The following is a 14,918-nucleotide window of genomic DNA, read 5'->3' as shown; positions in this document are numbered from 1 at the left end:
AGTTTGTAGATGGTCACCGTAGCTGAATACACGAAGTGCAGGTTTTATATGTAAAATGTTTTGCATAAGAGTCCTGCAGAGTTGTGGAAACATCACACAAATTTCTTCTGCTGTCAATCGGTGGTCTTCGCAGTTTACTGATTTTTTGCAGCATCTCATCAGACAAAATGGAAGGTCTTCCACTCCTCCCCTCGTCATGAACATTTGTTCTGCCTACACTATCCTCCCTACAGCACCTGAACACATTTTTTCTCTCTGTAACACCTACACAATAAACCACTTTGATTTTTGAAAAGAAACTTCAGCAGTTGTTATTCGTTCCACAAGTACGAAGCGGTTCACAGCACGCAGCTCACACTTGGCGGGATTTATTAGTGACACTTTTTGAGTGACATTATTCATCAATGCGAGTTTACGTACTACTGTGTTCCTGCGATGCTCACTCTGGTGAGGGGATCCTCCTATACCACTCAGTGTTGCCAATACTATGGAAGAAAAAAGAGCACTGCCCGTTATTGTCACAGTACGCTTACTTTCTGAACGCGCCTCGTATTTGTCACAGGCAGTTACCTGCAGTCCTTATTTCCTTATTTATGCAACATACAAGTATATAGATGAAAGGCAACCATTCACCTGTAGCTGTAATGTATGGCACATAGAAACACTATTTATACCAGCTTTTGAGCTCTTCCTCTTTCTTTAGTGGACGTACACACAGTCACACCACTACTATGCGGACACCGTAACACACGCCCGTGGTCAGGTATAGCAAGAAGTAGAGGTTTTGACAGATGTCTCAAGAGATGCACAGGACGAAAAGAGTTCAGGGGGTACAGTATATAAGATGTAGGGAGAGGGAGAGAGGGGAAACAGAGGGGAGGAACAGCAAGGCAGGTGGAGATGAAGAGGGAGACAGGGAAGGTAAAGAGAAAGGGAGAGCATGGAAAAGAGGCAAGGGGGGGGGGGGGGGGAGAGAAGATAGGAGGAAGAAAGAGAGAGAGTGTGAGTGTGTGTGTGTGTGTGTGTGTGTGTGTGTGTGTGTGTGTGTGTGTGAGTGTGAGACGCCGCAAGGGTGTGGGAGGCGGAGGAAGAATGGTGGACAAAGGCTGTGCATGACCTGTATGGGGAAGGACTGGTGTGGACTGAAGTGAGAAGGGAAAAGGGTAAGAAGTCCGTGGGAACAGGTTAGTGGTGGTTTAAGTGAGGGGGATTGTGAGAGCAAAGGATATGTCGGAGAGACGATTCCCTCCTGTGTAGTCGAGAGAAAACTGGAGTATCTGTACAGCTCGCCTAGTGAAACAGCTGTCGAAATCATTTGTGTAGCGGTGCACAGCGCGTTCGGCTGCTCGGCAGTCGAGTTTGCGGAAGGCCACAGTTTGTCGGTGATCATTCACGTGATATGACAGTTGGTTACTTGTCATCCAAAACAGAAAGCTATACAGTAATCGCAGCACAGCTAATATATAACACAGCTGCTTTCATACGTGGCCCCAACTCCTACAGGATAGGAAATGCCTGTGAATTGACTGCACTAGAGCGTGGTGAGTGGGTGTACGGGGTAGGTCTCGCATCTGGGAATGAGACACGGGATGCACAATTGGGAGCAGGATTGGGACAAGAATTGTGGAAAGGCACTGAAAGAAGAGAGCAATGTCTCGAATACATAATGAGCATATAAATTATACAGTGCAGCAATCAGTCATCCTTTTTTAGATTTTATTACACAAATCCAGATTTCGGCTAGCTACTAGAGTGCAGCAAACAGTCATCCTTTTTTAGATTTTGTTACCCAAATCCAGATTTCGGCTAACTACTATCCGAAATCTGGATTTGCATAATAAAATCTAAAAAAGGATGACCGATTGCTACACACTATAATTTTTAAGTCACATAACAGTCGCCGAGTGCACCCACTTTCCGAATGGAAGGTAACCTGATATAATGGGCATACAATGAGTGATGCAACACCTTTTTTCTTGGCCAATTTTGGTTGAAAAAATGCAGCATTTCCTGTCAGACATCGTGGAATATTCTCACTTCGGCCCATTAGTTTCAAGCGGAAAGTTCCCACCAAGTTTCTTTTGGCGGGAAACCAGAGCATCGCATATATTCACAGGCACTCGCAGAATGTCTACGGAGATCTGGCAGCAAACAAAAGCACGACAAGTCATCTCGCGAGACGTCCGTCGTCGTCACGATTCGGTCACACGAACCTGTCAGATCTTCCGTACGCAGCCAGCCACACGTAGCTGTGACTCCTGCAATTTCAGAAAGTGCGGCCACTCTCATTCGAGGTGATCGACGGATCGCAATTAGACACCTGACCGTGCAACCGGTAGTGTTAGCACAGTCGTTCACCAGTTGCGGTACTCAAAGGTACGTGCCGGTTGGGTTGCCCGCCGTCTAACAGGAGACCGTAAAGGGCAATAGAGGACCATTCGCGTAGAACTGTTTCCGTGTTAATAGGCCAATTGCGGTAATTTTTGTCAAACATTGTCAAAGGCATTAAGATGTGCGTCTGTCACTTCGAACCGGAAAGAAACGGCAATCCGCAGAGAGATGCCACACTGTCTCTCCTGCGAAGAAAAAGTTCAGAGCCACACGCTCGGCCAGTAAAGATGTGGTGTCATCTGGGGCTCTGAAGGGTTTATTACGTTCGATGTCCTCCCTCGTAGTGCGACAGTCAACTCGGAAGCATACTGTGCTACTCTCACGAAACTGAAGAAACAATTTCAGTGTCTGTCAGCACAAAAATGCAAGAGAACTTCTCACTCTCCGCGGCCTCACACGAGTCTGCACAGCCAGAGGAGCTCACAAAACTTCACCGGACTGTTCTTCCTCGTCTGCCCTACGGCCCGGATCTCGTACCTTCCGACTTCCACCTATCTGGGCCGATGAAAGGTGAACTCTGCAGGAAACAGTACGTGGACAGTGAGGAGTGGGGACGTTACCAGTGCAGCGAGACTTCGGATCTGACACCGACCAATAAAGTGGCGAGCGGGCTCTCCCAGTAATGTGACACAAGGCACACTGCACAGATATTATCTCGAAAATTAGGATTTTGTAGCCAAAAGAGTGGGGAATAATATGGTGTACTGGAATTCTGAGTAAAACCATCCCACTCTCAGAAAAAAAAAAACGTGTTTCATTAGTTACGGAATGCCGCTCACAATAGGAGGCCAGGGACAATCGTTTGAAGGTGGGAGTATGTAAAAGGTAGGATGTGAGGGGTTGCTGGGATGAGGAGAGTGACGGACTCAGGAGTCAGGTTTTCGGAAGGACCCGAAGCACCGAGAAGCTGCCACGGGTCCTATCGGACACCTGCGACGGAGTGACTGTCTCGTGGTTCGTATGCAGGAATGTCGGAAAGCTGGAAGAGATCCTCGGTCACAGTCGCTACAATTTTCGACCGCCGTGTCGGAGCCTCTGTCTCCGGGAAGTGTGATACGGTCTGGATCAGTTTTCAGATTACGGGCAGCCGTGTGGCCAGTAGGAGTGATGTCGGACTACTGTCGAGGGATTGAGGAAAGGAAGGTGAGACCGGGTTAGAAATGAGGTATTCCAGAGAGGTTACTGGGGGACAAGTGTGTCTCAGGGCAGAAGGATCACGTTCGGAGGGAGATTACAACCGTTTTAAACAGGGTTCTATCTGAAGTTTCGGTCGGCTGTTGCCGGCGGGGTGTGTGGTGGAGAAATGTTTCCACTGTAAAAAATGAATTAAGTGAAGATGGTCCTTCAAAAGTTTGGCACAGTTGAACTTAGGCTTGCAGGGGTCAGAGTTTTGGCAGAAAGGCTGACAACAGTGTGTGCCTTCGGGAGCAGTGTGTTTCGCCGAGGGTGGTGGACATTTCTGGGGATGTGCAAGCAGATTAAGTCGGCAAGGCACAGTTGGGAAGCTGTGAGGAGTTGAAAAGGGGAGGGAGCGGGGGGATGGGCCAGGAGTAGCTAGGACAGCTTCCTCGGATGGGAACGCTGTTCCTGTTGTTGAAGCACAAGAGTTTCAATTGCAGAAATAGCATTCAGGAAGTTGGGGTCAGAAAATAAGCCTAAGTTCTTGTATGCCTCTCCTGTGGCAACCTCATCATCTCAGAGCAGCACTGACACCCAAAACCTCCCATTGTTTGTTGAATGTCTTCCAAACTCTGGGTTCCCCTACAGTTTTTACTCTCTACAGCTCGTCTAGCACGACAGAAGCTATTCCCCGATACCTTAGAACACACCCTGGAAGCCTGTTCCTTTTGCTAGTCAATCTTTTCCACTCTCCTTTCTTCCCTGGCAGTACATCACTTCTTACCTTATTGACCGCAGAGACAGGCTGGACAGTGAAGGGGGAGGCGTGTTAATAGCGCTAAAAAGTGCAATAGTATCGAAGGAAATTGACGGAGATCCGAGATGTGAAATAATTTGGGTGAAAGTCATGGTTAAAGTAGGCTCAAACATGGTAATTGGATGTCTGTATTGGATGCAGCTATTGTGGCAGAGCAGCTGAAGGAAAATATGGAAAGTATTTCGAGTAGATTTCCCCACCAAGTTTTAGTTCTGGGTGGAGATTTTAATTTGCCGGATATATACTGGGAGACTCAAACGTTTATAACGGGTGGCAGGGACAAAGAATCCAGTGAAATTTTTTGAAGTGCTTTATCTGAAAACTACCTTGAGCAGTTAAACAGAGAACCGACTCGTGGCGATAACGTATTAGACCTTCTGGTGACAAACAGACCCGAATTATTTGAAACAGTTAACGCAGAACAGGGAATCGGCGATCATAAAGCTGTTACTGCATCGATGATTTCAGCCGTAAATAGAAATATTAAAAAAGGTAGGAAGATTTTTCTGTTTTGCGAAAGTGACAAAAAGCAGATTTCAGAGTACCTGACAGCTCAACACAAAAGTTTTGTCTCAAGTACAGATAGTGTAGAGGATCAGTGGACAAAGTTCAAAACCATCATACAATATGCATTAGATGAGTATGTGCCAAGCAAGATCGTAAGAGATGGAAAAGAGCCACCGTGGTACAACAACGGAGTTAGAAAACTGCTGCGGAAGCAAACAGAACTTCACAGCAAACATAAATATATAGCCAAAGCCTCACAGACAAACAAAAATTACACGAAGCGAAATGTAGTGTGAGGAGGCCTATGTGAGAGGCATTCAATGAATTTGAAAGTCAAGTTCTATGTACTGACTTGGCAGAAAATCCTAAGAAATTTTGGTCTTATGTCAAAGCGGTAGGTAGATCAAAACAAAATGTCCAGACACCGTGTGACCAAAATGGTACTGAAACAGAGGATGACAGACTAAAGGCCGAAATACTAAATATCTTTTTCCAAAGCTGTTTCACAGAGGAAGGCTGCGCTGTAGTTCCTACTCTAGATTGTCGCACAGATGACAAAATGGTAGATATCGAAATAGACGAAAGAGGGATAGAGAAATAATTAAAATCGCTCAAAAGAGGAAAGGCAGCTGGACCTGATGGGATGCCAGTTCGATTTTACACAGAGTATGCGAAGGAAGTTGCCCCCCTTCTTGCAGCGGTGTACAGTAGGTCTCTAGAAGAGCGTAGCGTTCCAAAGGATTGGAAAAAGGCACACGTCATCCCCATTTTGAAGAAGGGACGTCGAACAGATGTGCAGAACTATAGACCTATATCTCTAACGTCAATCAGTTGTAGAATTTTGGAACACGTATTATGTTCGAGTATAATGACTTTTCTGGAGACTAGAAATCTACTCTGTAGGAATCAGCACGGGTTTTGAAAAAGACGGTCGTGTGAAACCCAGCTCGCGCTATTCGTCCACGAGACTCAGAGGACCATAGACACGGGTTCCCAGGTAGGTGCCGTGTTTCTCAACTTCCGCAAGGCGTTCGATACAGTTCCCCACAATCGTTTAGTGAACAAAGTAAGAGCATATGGACTATCAGACCAATTGTGTGATTGGATTGAAGAGTTCCTAGATAACAGAACACAGCATGTCATTCTCAATGGAGAGAGGTCTTCCGAAGTAAGAGTGATTTCAGGTGTGCCGCAAGGGAGTGTCGTAGGACCGTTGCTATTCACAATATACATAAATACCTTGTGGATAACAACGGAAGTTCACTGAGGATTTTTGCGGATGATGCTGTGGTATATCGAGAGGTTGTAACAATGGAAAATTGTACTGAAATGCAGGGGGATCTGCAGCGAATTGATGCATGGTGCAGGGAATGGCAACTGAATCTCAATGTAGACAAGTCTAATGTACTGCGAATACATAGAAAGATAGATCCCTTATCATTTAGCTACAATATAGCAGGTCAGCAACTGGAAGCAGTTAATTCCATAAATTATCTGGGAGTAGGCATTAGGAGTGATTTAGAATGGAATGATCATATAAAGTCGATCGTTGGTAAAGCAGATGCCAGACTGAGATTCATTGGAAGAATCCTAAGGAAATGCAATCTGAAAACAAAGGAAGTAGGTTACAGTACGCTTGTTCGCCCACTGCTCGAATATTGCTCACCAGTGTGGGATCCGTACCAGATAGGGTTGATAGAAGAGATAGAGAAGATCCAACGGAGAGCAGCGCGCTTCGTTACAGGATCATTTAGTAATCGCGAAAGCGTTGCGGAGGTGATAGATAAACTCCTGTGGAAGATTCTGCAAGAGAGACGCTCAGTAGCTCGGTACGGGCTTTCATAGAAGTTTCTAGAACATACCTTCACCGAGGAGTCGAGCAGTATATTGCTTCCTCCTACGTATATCTCGCGAAGAGACCGTGAGTATAAAATCAGAGAGATTAGAGCCCACACAGAGGTATACCGACAATCTTCCTTTCCACGAACAATACGATACTGGAATAAAAAGGAGAACTGACAGAGGTACTCAAGGTACCCTCCACCACACACCATCAGGTGGCTTGCGGAGTATGGATGTAGGTGTAGACCCACTCGATTTTCACCACACTTCTGTAATACCATATCTGAAACGCTTCGATTCTACGCTGTTCTGTCCTTACTTTGCTGTGCCCCAGACATTCTGGGTGGTTATAATTGAAGTGCAGCTACTCACGGAGGTCCAGTGTGGGTTGTAAATTTCTTATGGCAGTGAAACTCTGCCAATTTAGGCTGGCAAAAAATTAGTTCCAATTTTGGCCACCAGGAACAAATCTGGTACTGTGAATGCAAGAAAGGTGCATAGAAATTTTTTCCCATTTAACAGAGTAAGAAGGGGATGTGGGCAAAAAAGGCAAAACAATTGAGAAAGGCCTAATGTCGATTTTACTATTAACTGCCGCTTACACAATTTGTTCAATAGGAGCACCGGAGACATCGACGAGGTGCCGTATCCGTAACGTGACGCGATCGACAGTTGCTCGGAGCAATTCCAATGGAATCTGAGCAATGTGTTCCCGTATACTGGCCTTCAGATCGGGTAGATACCAAACGTGGTCCCGGTAAATGCATTCTTTCATCAGACATCCCCACAGCCAAAAGGCAGTCGGATTCAGACCGAGTGGTCTCGCAGGCCAAACATTTGGAAAACTTCTGGGGATAATACGTTTCGGAAGGTCGCATTAAGCAGATCTTTCACTGGGTGAGTGACACGAGGTGTTGCCCTACCTTGCACGAAAACAAGTGATTTACAGACACCTGCACTCTTGCAAATTTCGAAGCACCGTGCCGTACGAGGCTGTCTCGATAATGTGCAGATGTCACAGACCACCCGACAGGCCCTCTGGGTGTATTCTCTTCAAAGACGAACGGACTGAGAATAAAGATGCTCGCGAATCCACACCACACAGTCGCATACGGCAAATGCAACGACTCTTCGTGTACAACATGCAGTTTAACAGTTCCCCATATTCAACTGTTCGGTGTATTCACTGCATCCTGGAGTGTAAAATGCACCTCATCACTCCACAGAACGAAGTGCCGTCAAGTTCTATCTGTGCCACAAAACAAAGAGTAAACTCAGAACACAGCCGGTTCTCGTTACACTGCACAAGCACTATCTGGGACATGTGCTATAGCAACAGCAACCTAATCAACAACCACCACTGGTATAGGACGCCTTCCTCTTCCAGGGGCCAACTTCACCCATATTTTTGAATTTCATCGTCATTTTCTTTAAAACCTTTAATGACATCGTGCCTCACCTCAGACCTTCCAGTCAGCGATACTTTCTCAATGCAGAACATCAACTGCTGCTATTCACATAAAACAGTTTTAATAACGGTGCACGGTCTCTCTTCTCGACGGTCGTACTGTTCATTCACATTACAGCTCATCAAATGAGACACTGGATCTCAAACAGTCATACAAACAACATACAGCACCAGATTTGCACCTGGTGGCCAAAACCGGAAGTATTTTTTTCCGTATTAATAAATTAGAATATCTACCAAGTTTCACTGCCATACAATAATTACAGTCCGTACTGGACCTTCGTGAGTAGCTATACTTTAATTAGAACCATCCAGTACACGCTCAAATTAAGACCTAGAGATGTAAAATACTAGCAGACCTCCATTACTGAAGAATACCCTCTTGCCTGTGCTGCACTGCTTCTTATTTCCAGTTTACTGTTTGGCCTTGCATTATTTATTTTCTGAGATATCAGCATACCTACAAGTTGATACTTTCTGACTCCAAATTTTGACATAAGTGCCTCGTTAACCTCATTTCTGCTTCTGCTCATTACTTCCGCCTCTCTTCAGTTTGCTCTCTGTCCACATTCTGTGCCCACTGGACCAACTCACTCCACAGGAAGCAATCTCGATGCCACAGAACTCCGTCTCACCCGGTCGTGTGTTTCTCCGAAACGGGTGCAGTCGGCCGTCGCTTTCCACCGGCAGCAGTGGTGTCGGGTCAGACTTCGTGGATTATCCAGTGGCGAGGCCGCGAGGTCCGTGACGGCCTCGGATGAGCCGCTGCCACCGCCCGACAGTCCCCGTGCCGGGCGTCACGCCAGCCGACGGATCTGCCGGAGAGCTCGGCGGTCGAAGACCCAGATACCGAGAGCTTCGACTCTGTGTACAGTCAGAGACAAATTGTAAGGAGGGACAGTGATTTTCCTTTTTCGGAAACTGTAAGTGAAGTTGCCAATGCATGACTAATTACTCACTAATTTGCAGTCCATTTACTTACATTGTCTACATTTCGAGAAATGCCATTACAGGTAATGTTAATTAGTTCTGTTAGTTTCTTAAATCTGTCATGTTACATTGTTTGCTGATCTTATAATAAAAGGTAATTACAGAACATTTTCAATATCCTCACCATAGCTACAAATATTCCCCCCCCCCCCTCCCCGATATAAACTGAAATTTATCGGAGAAGTTAACTGACAAGTCATTAACAACAAATGATACAAGTATTTATTAATATCAATAATCTATTGGAAGCATACAAATTATATCAATGTGTTTTGTTTCATAGCCCCTATTACCTATATGGAGATAACTGGCACTACCAATGTATTGTTCGGCTTGGGCTGCTGATCTTAGAGGTTGGTTGCACGGTTCAAAAACTGCTAAGCTATTCACTGTCCAAAGACCATATCTCTGATTGCTCTCTATCTATGTTACTAACAAACTATACCATAACCCAGCGCACAGTTCACAAACCAATTTGCAAGTTGCCTATCTAACAGCTCCCAGGAGAACAAAATTTTGATTTTTTATATTTCACATACTTACTGACCAAATTTAAAAAGGAGTCACAATGGATATATGCTAACAATGTCTGCTGTAGTATACAAATTCAACAGAAGTTTCATGCTGTGGGTTTCTTTCATTTGCCAATTTTCCGCGCAAAGCAAATGAAAGAAACTCAGAGTATGAAACTTCTGTTGAATTTGTATACTATAGCAGACATTGCCCCCCCATGAACCATGGACCTTGCCGTTGGTGGGGAGGCTTGCGTGCCTCGGCGATACAGATAGCCGTACCGTAGGTGCAACCACAACGGAGGGGTATCTGTTGAGAGGCCAGACAAACGTGTGGTTCCTGAAGAGGGGCAGCAGCCTTTTCAGTAGTTGCAGGGGCAACAGTCTGGATGATTGACTGATCTGGCCTTGTAACACTAACCAAAACGGCCTTGCTGTGCAGTTACTGCAAACGGCTGAAAGCAAGGGGAAACTACAGCCGTAATTTTTCCCGAGGGCATGCAGCTTTACTGTATGGTTAAATGATGATGGCGTCCTCTTGGGTAAAATATTCCGGAGGTAAAATAGTCCCCCATTCGAATCTCTGGGCGGGGACTACTCAAGAGGACGTCGTTATCAGGAGAAAGAAAACTGGCGTTCTACGGATCGGAGCGTGGAATGTCAGATCCCTTAATCGGGCAGGTAGGTTAGAAAATTTAAAAAGGGAAATGGATAGGTTAAAGTTAGATATAGTGGGAATTAGTGAAGTTCGGTGGCAGGAGGAACAAGACTTTTGGTCAGGTGATTACAGGGTTATAAATACAAAATCAAATAGGGGTAATGCAGGAGTAGGTTTAATAATGAATAAAAAAATAGGAGTGCGGGTTAGCTACTACAAACAGCATAGTGAACGCATTATTGTGGCCAAGATAGACACGAAGCCCATGCCTACTACAGTAGTACAAGTTTATATGCCAACTAGCTCTGCAGATGATGAAGAAATTGATGAAATGTATGACGAGATAAAAGAAATTATTCAGGTAGTGAAGGGAGACGAAAATTTAATAGTCATGGGTGACTGGAATTCGTCAGTAGGAAAAGGGAGAGAAGGAAACATAGTAGGTGAATATGGATTGGGGGGAAGAAATGAAAGAGGAAGCCATCTGGTAGAATTTTGCACAGAGCATAACTTAATCATAGCTAACACTTGGTTCAAGAATCATAAAAGAAGGTTGTATACCTGGAAGAATCCTGGAGATACTAAAAGGTATCAGATAGATTATATAATGGTAAGACAGAGATTTAGGAACCAGGTTTTAAATTGTAAGACATTTCCAGAGGCAGATGTGGATTCTGACCACAATCTATTGGTTATGAACTGCAGATTGAAACTGAAGAAACTGCAAAAAGGTGGGAATTTAAGGAGATGGGACCTGGATAAACTGAAAGAACCAGAGGTTGTACAGAGTTTCAGGGAGAGCATAAGGGAACAATTGACAGGAATGGGGGAAAGAATTACAGTAGAAGAAGAATGGGTAGCTCTGAGGGATGAAGTAGTGAAGGCAGCAGAGGATCAAGTAGGTAAAAAGACAAGGGATAGTAGAAATCCTTGGGTAACAGAAGAGATATTGAATTTAATTGATGAAAGGAGAAAATATAAAAATGCAGTAAATGAAGCAGGCAAAAAGGAATACAGACATCTCAAAAATGAGATCGAGAGGAAGTGCAAAATGGCTAAGCAGGGATGGCTAGAGGACAAATGTAAGGATGTAGAGGCTTGTCTCACTTGGAGTAAGATAGATACTGCCTACAGGAAAATTAAAGAGACCTTTGGAGAAAAGAGAACCACTTTGAATATCAAGAGCTCAGATGGCAACCCAGTTCTAAGCAAAGAAGGGAAGGCAGAAAGGTGGAAGGAGTATAAAGAGGGTTTATACAAGGGCGATGTACTTAAGGACAATATTATGGAAATGGAAGAGGATGCAGATGAAGATGAAATGGGAGATAAGATACTGCGTGAAGAGTTTGACAGAGCACTGAAAGACCTGAGTCGAAACAAGGCCCCGGGAGTAGACAACATTCCATTAGAACTACTGATGGCCTTGGGAGAGCCAGTCATGGCAAAACTCTACCATCTGGTGAGCAAGATGTATGAGACAGGCGAAATACCCACAGACTTCAAGAAGAATATAATAATTCCAATACCAAAGAAAGCAGGTGTTGACAGATGTGAAAATTACCGAACTATCAGTTTAATAAGTAACAGCTGCAAAATACTAACGCGAATTCTTTACAGACGAATGGAAAAACTGGTAGAAGCGGACCTCGGGGAAGATCAGTTTGGGTTCCGTAGAAATGTTGGAACACGTGAGGCAATACTAACCTTACGACTTATCTTAGAAGAAAGATTAAGAAAAGACAAACCTACGTTTCTAGCATTTGTAGACTTAGAGAAAGCTTTTGACAACATTAACTGGAATACTCTCTTTCAAGTTCTGAAGGTGGCAGGGGTAAAATACAGGGAGCGAAAGGCTATTTACAATTTGTACAGAAACCAGATGACAGTTATAAGAGTCGAGGGGCATGAAAGGGAAGCAGTGGTTGGGAAAGGAGTGAGACAGGGTTGTAGCCTCTCCCCGATGTTATTCAATCTGTATACTGAGCAAGCAGTAAAGGAAACAAAAGAAAAATTCGGAGTAGGTATTAAAATTCATGGAGAAGAAGTAAAAACTTTGAGGTTCGCCGATGACATTGTAATTCTGTCAGAGACAGCAAAGGACTTGGAAGAGCAGTTGAACGGAATGGACAGTGTCTTGAAAGGAGGATAAAAGATGAACATCAACAAAAGCAAAACAAGGATAATGGAATGTAGTCAAATTAAATCGGGTGATGCTGAGAGGATTAGATTAGGAAATGAGACACTTAAAGTAGTAAAGGAGTTTTGCTATTTAGGGAGTAAAATAACTGATGATGGTCGAAGTAGAGAGGATATAAAATGTAGACTGGCAATGGCAAGGAAAGCGTTTCTGAAGAAGAGAAATTTGTTAACATCGAGTATAGATTTAAGTGTCAGGAAGTCGTTTCTGAAAGTATTTGTATGGAGTGTAGCCATGTATGGAAGTGAAACATGGACGATAACCAGTTTGGACAAGAAGAGAATAGAAGCTTTTGAAATGTGGTGCTACAGAAGAATGCTGAAGATAAGGTGGGTAGATCACGTAACTAATGAGGAGGTATTGAATAGGATTGGGGAGAAGAGAAGTTTGTGGCACAACTTGACTAGAAGAAGGGATCGGTTGGTAGGACATGTTTTGAGGCATCAAGGGATCACAAATTTAGCATTGGAGGGCAGCGTGGAGGGTAAAAATCGTAGAGGGAGACCAAGAGATGAATACACTAAGCAGATTCAGAAGGATATAGGTTGGGTACTGGGAGATGAAGAAGCTTGCACAGGATAGAGTAGCATGGAGAGCTGCATCAAACCAGTCTCAGGACTGAAGACCACAACAACAACAACAACAGCAGACATTGTTGGCATACGTGCAGAGATTAAAAAGTTACAGCTGTTTTTACAAGCCTACAAGCAGGTTATACCAAGTTTTGCTGCTTCATATGCACTGCCATGAATTAAAAGTGCAAGAGAATGGTCAACGCATGAATACTATGAACCTGATATGAAGAATGTTAAAAATGTACCACTTGTAGATCCAAAGAAACTTTCTTGTGTCCACTGATATAAAACTTTGTTTGACCAAAAACTATGCAAACACTGGGAAGAGCATTTGTGTATACAAAGAGTAGTTTATCACAAGCTGGTGAGGCTAAAATTAATGAAGAATTTTTCATTGGGACTCAAATAAGAGATCTCACAGTATACAGAAATTTTAATGAATTACTACAAGGAAACCAAAAAGTGAGTTTGAAGGCATTAAACCCATTACGTCCAACTTTCCCAATTCCCTCGACATCGATTTGTTGTAGAATCTTAGAACATATTCTGAGCTCAAGCGTAATGAGGTATCTCAAACAGAGTGACCTCCTCCATACCAACGAGCACAGATTTTGGAAACACTGATCACGCGAAACCCAACTGGCACTTTTCTAAGCGGACATCCTGAAAGCCACGGATCGAGACAGTCAGCTACGTGCAGTATTTCTCGATTTCCAAAAAGCATTTGACTCAATGACGCACATACACTTATTGTGAAAAGTACGATCATATAGGGTAACAGACAAAATATGTGACTGGATTGAGGGTTCCTTGTTTGCGAGGACAGAGCAGCACGTTACCTCGGATGGAGAACCATCATCAGATGTAGAAGTAACTTTGGGTGTACTGCTGTGAAATGTGTTAGGTCCCTTGCTCTTCATATTTATATTAATGACCTTGCAGACAATATTAATAGTAACCTCAGACTTTTCACAGATGATGCAGTTATCTACAATAGTCTGAATGAAACTGTACAACTATTCAGTCACACCTTGATAAGATTTCAAAGTGGTGCAATGGCTGGCTTTAAATATCCAGAAACGTAAAATTGTGCAATTGGAAAAAAAAGACTGCTTACAAATCACTCATGCAACCCATTCTGGCATATTGCTAAAGTGTGTGGGACCCACACACTACAGGTCTAGCAGGAGATATTGAATGTAGACAGAGAATGGCAGCACAAATGGTCTCAGGTCGGTTTGACCCATGCGAGAGTGTCACCGAGATGTCGAAACAACTGAACTTGCAGACTTCTAAAGATTAGATGGAAACAGTTCCAAGAACTGACTTTAAATAATGATTCTAGGAGTATACTGCAACCCCCTACATATCACTCCTACAGGGATTCTGATGATTCAAAAAAATTACTTTCAGCACGTATAGAGGCATTCAAACAATCAGTCTTCCTGTGCTCCAGATGTATATCGAATGGGAAAACCTAATAACTAGAACAATGGGATGTACCCTCTGCCATGCACTTCACAGTGGGTTGCAGAGTATAGATGTAGATTTAGATGTCCTCATTTGATGACAGCTGCATGTTTTATTTGTACAACAATAAATTCTGGAATCCTACATTCCTGAATGAGACAACAACAATGGAAATGTATGCTGAAAATGGACAAAGGAAAAGTAATCTGAAAGATAACTCCAATCCATCAGAACAGTCTGTTGAATTTAGGCCTAAATAGTTGCTTTTGCTTTCACACAATGGTTAAGTTCCTTAATTATTTATGAAATTATAACATAATCTTGTACTTTTATAAGGGACATATGTTTGTTAAGCTCCCCCCCCCCCCCCCC

General features: G+C 43.7%; 1 protein-coding gene across 1 annotated transcript in view; it reads right to left on the bottom strand.

The window, feature by feature from the left end:
• The window catches only part of LOC126212786 (uncharacterized), a 292,909-nt gene that overhangs the window by 253,633 nt on the left and 24,358 nt on the right, over positions 1 to 14,918 (bottom strand). The window contains exon 2 of the mRNA XM_049940189.1: positions 8,780 to 9,008. The gene's annotated coding sequence lies outside the window, so the exon portion shown is untranslated. The remainder of the gene's footprint in view (positions 1 to 8,779; positions 9,009 to 14,918) is intronic.

Source organism: Schistocerca nitens, chromosome 11 (genome assembly GCF_023898315.1).
Source record: "Schistocerca nitens isolate TAMUIC-IGC-003100 chromosome 11, iqSchNite1.1, whole genome shotgun sequence".
In the NCBI taxonomy this organism is placed as follows: Eukaryota; Metazoa; Arthropoda; class Insecta; order Orthoptera; family Acrididae; genus Schistocerca; species Schistocerca nitens.
This window is presented reverse-complemented; position numbering and strand designations above follow the sequence as displayed.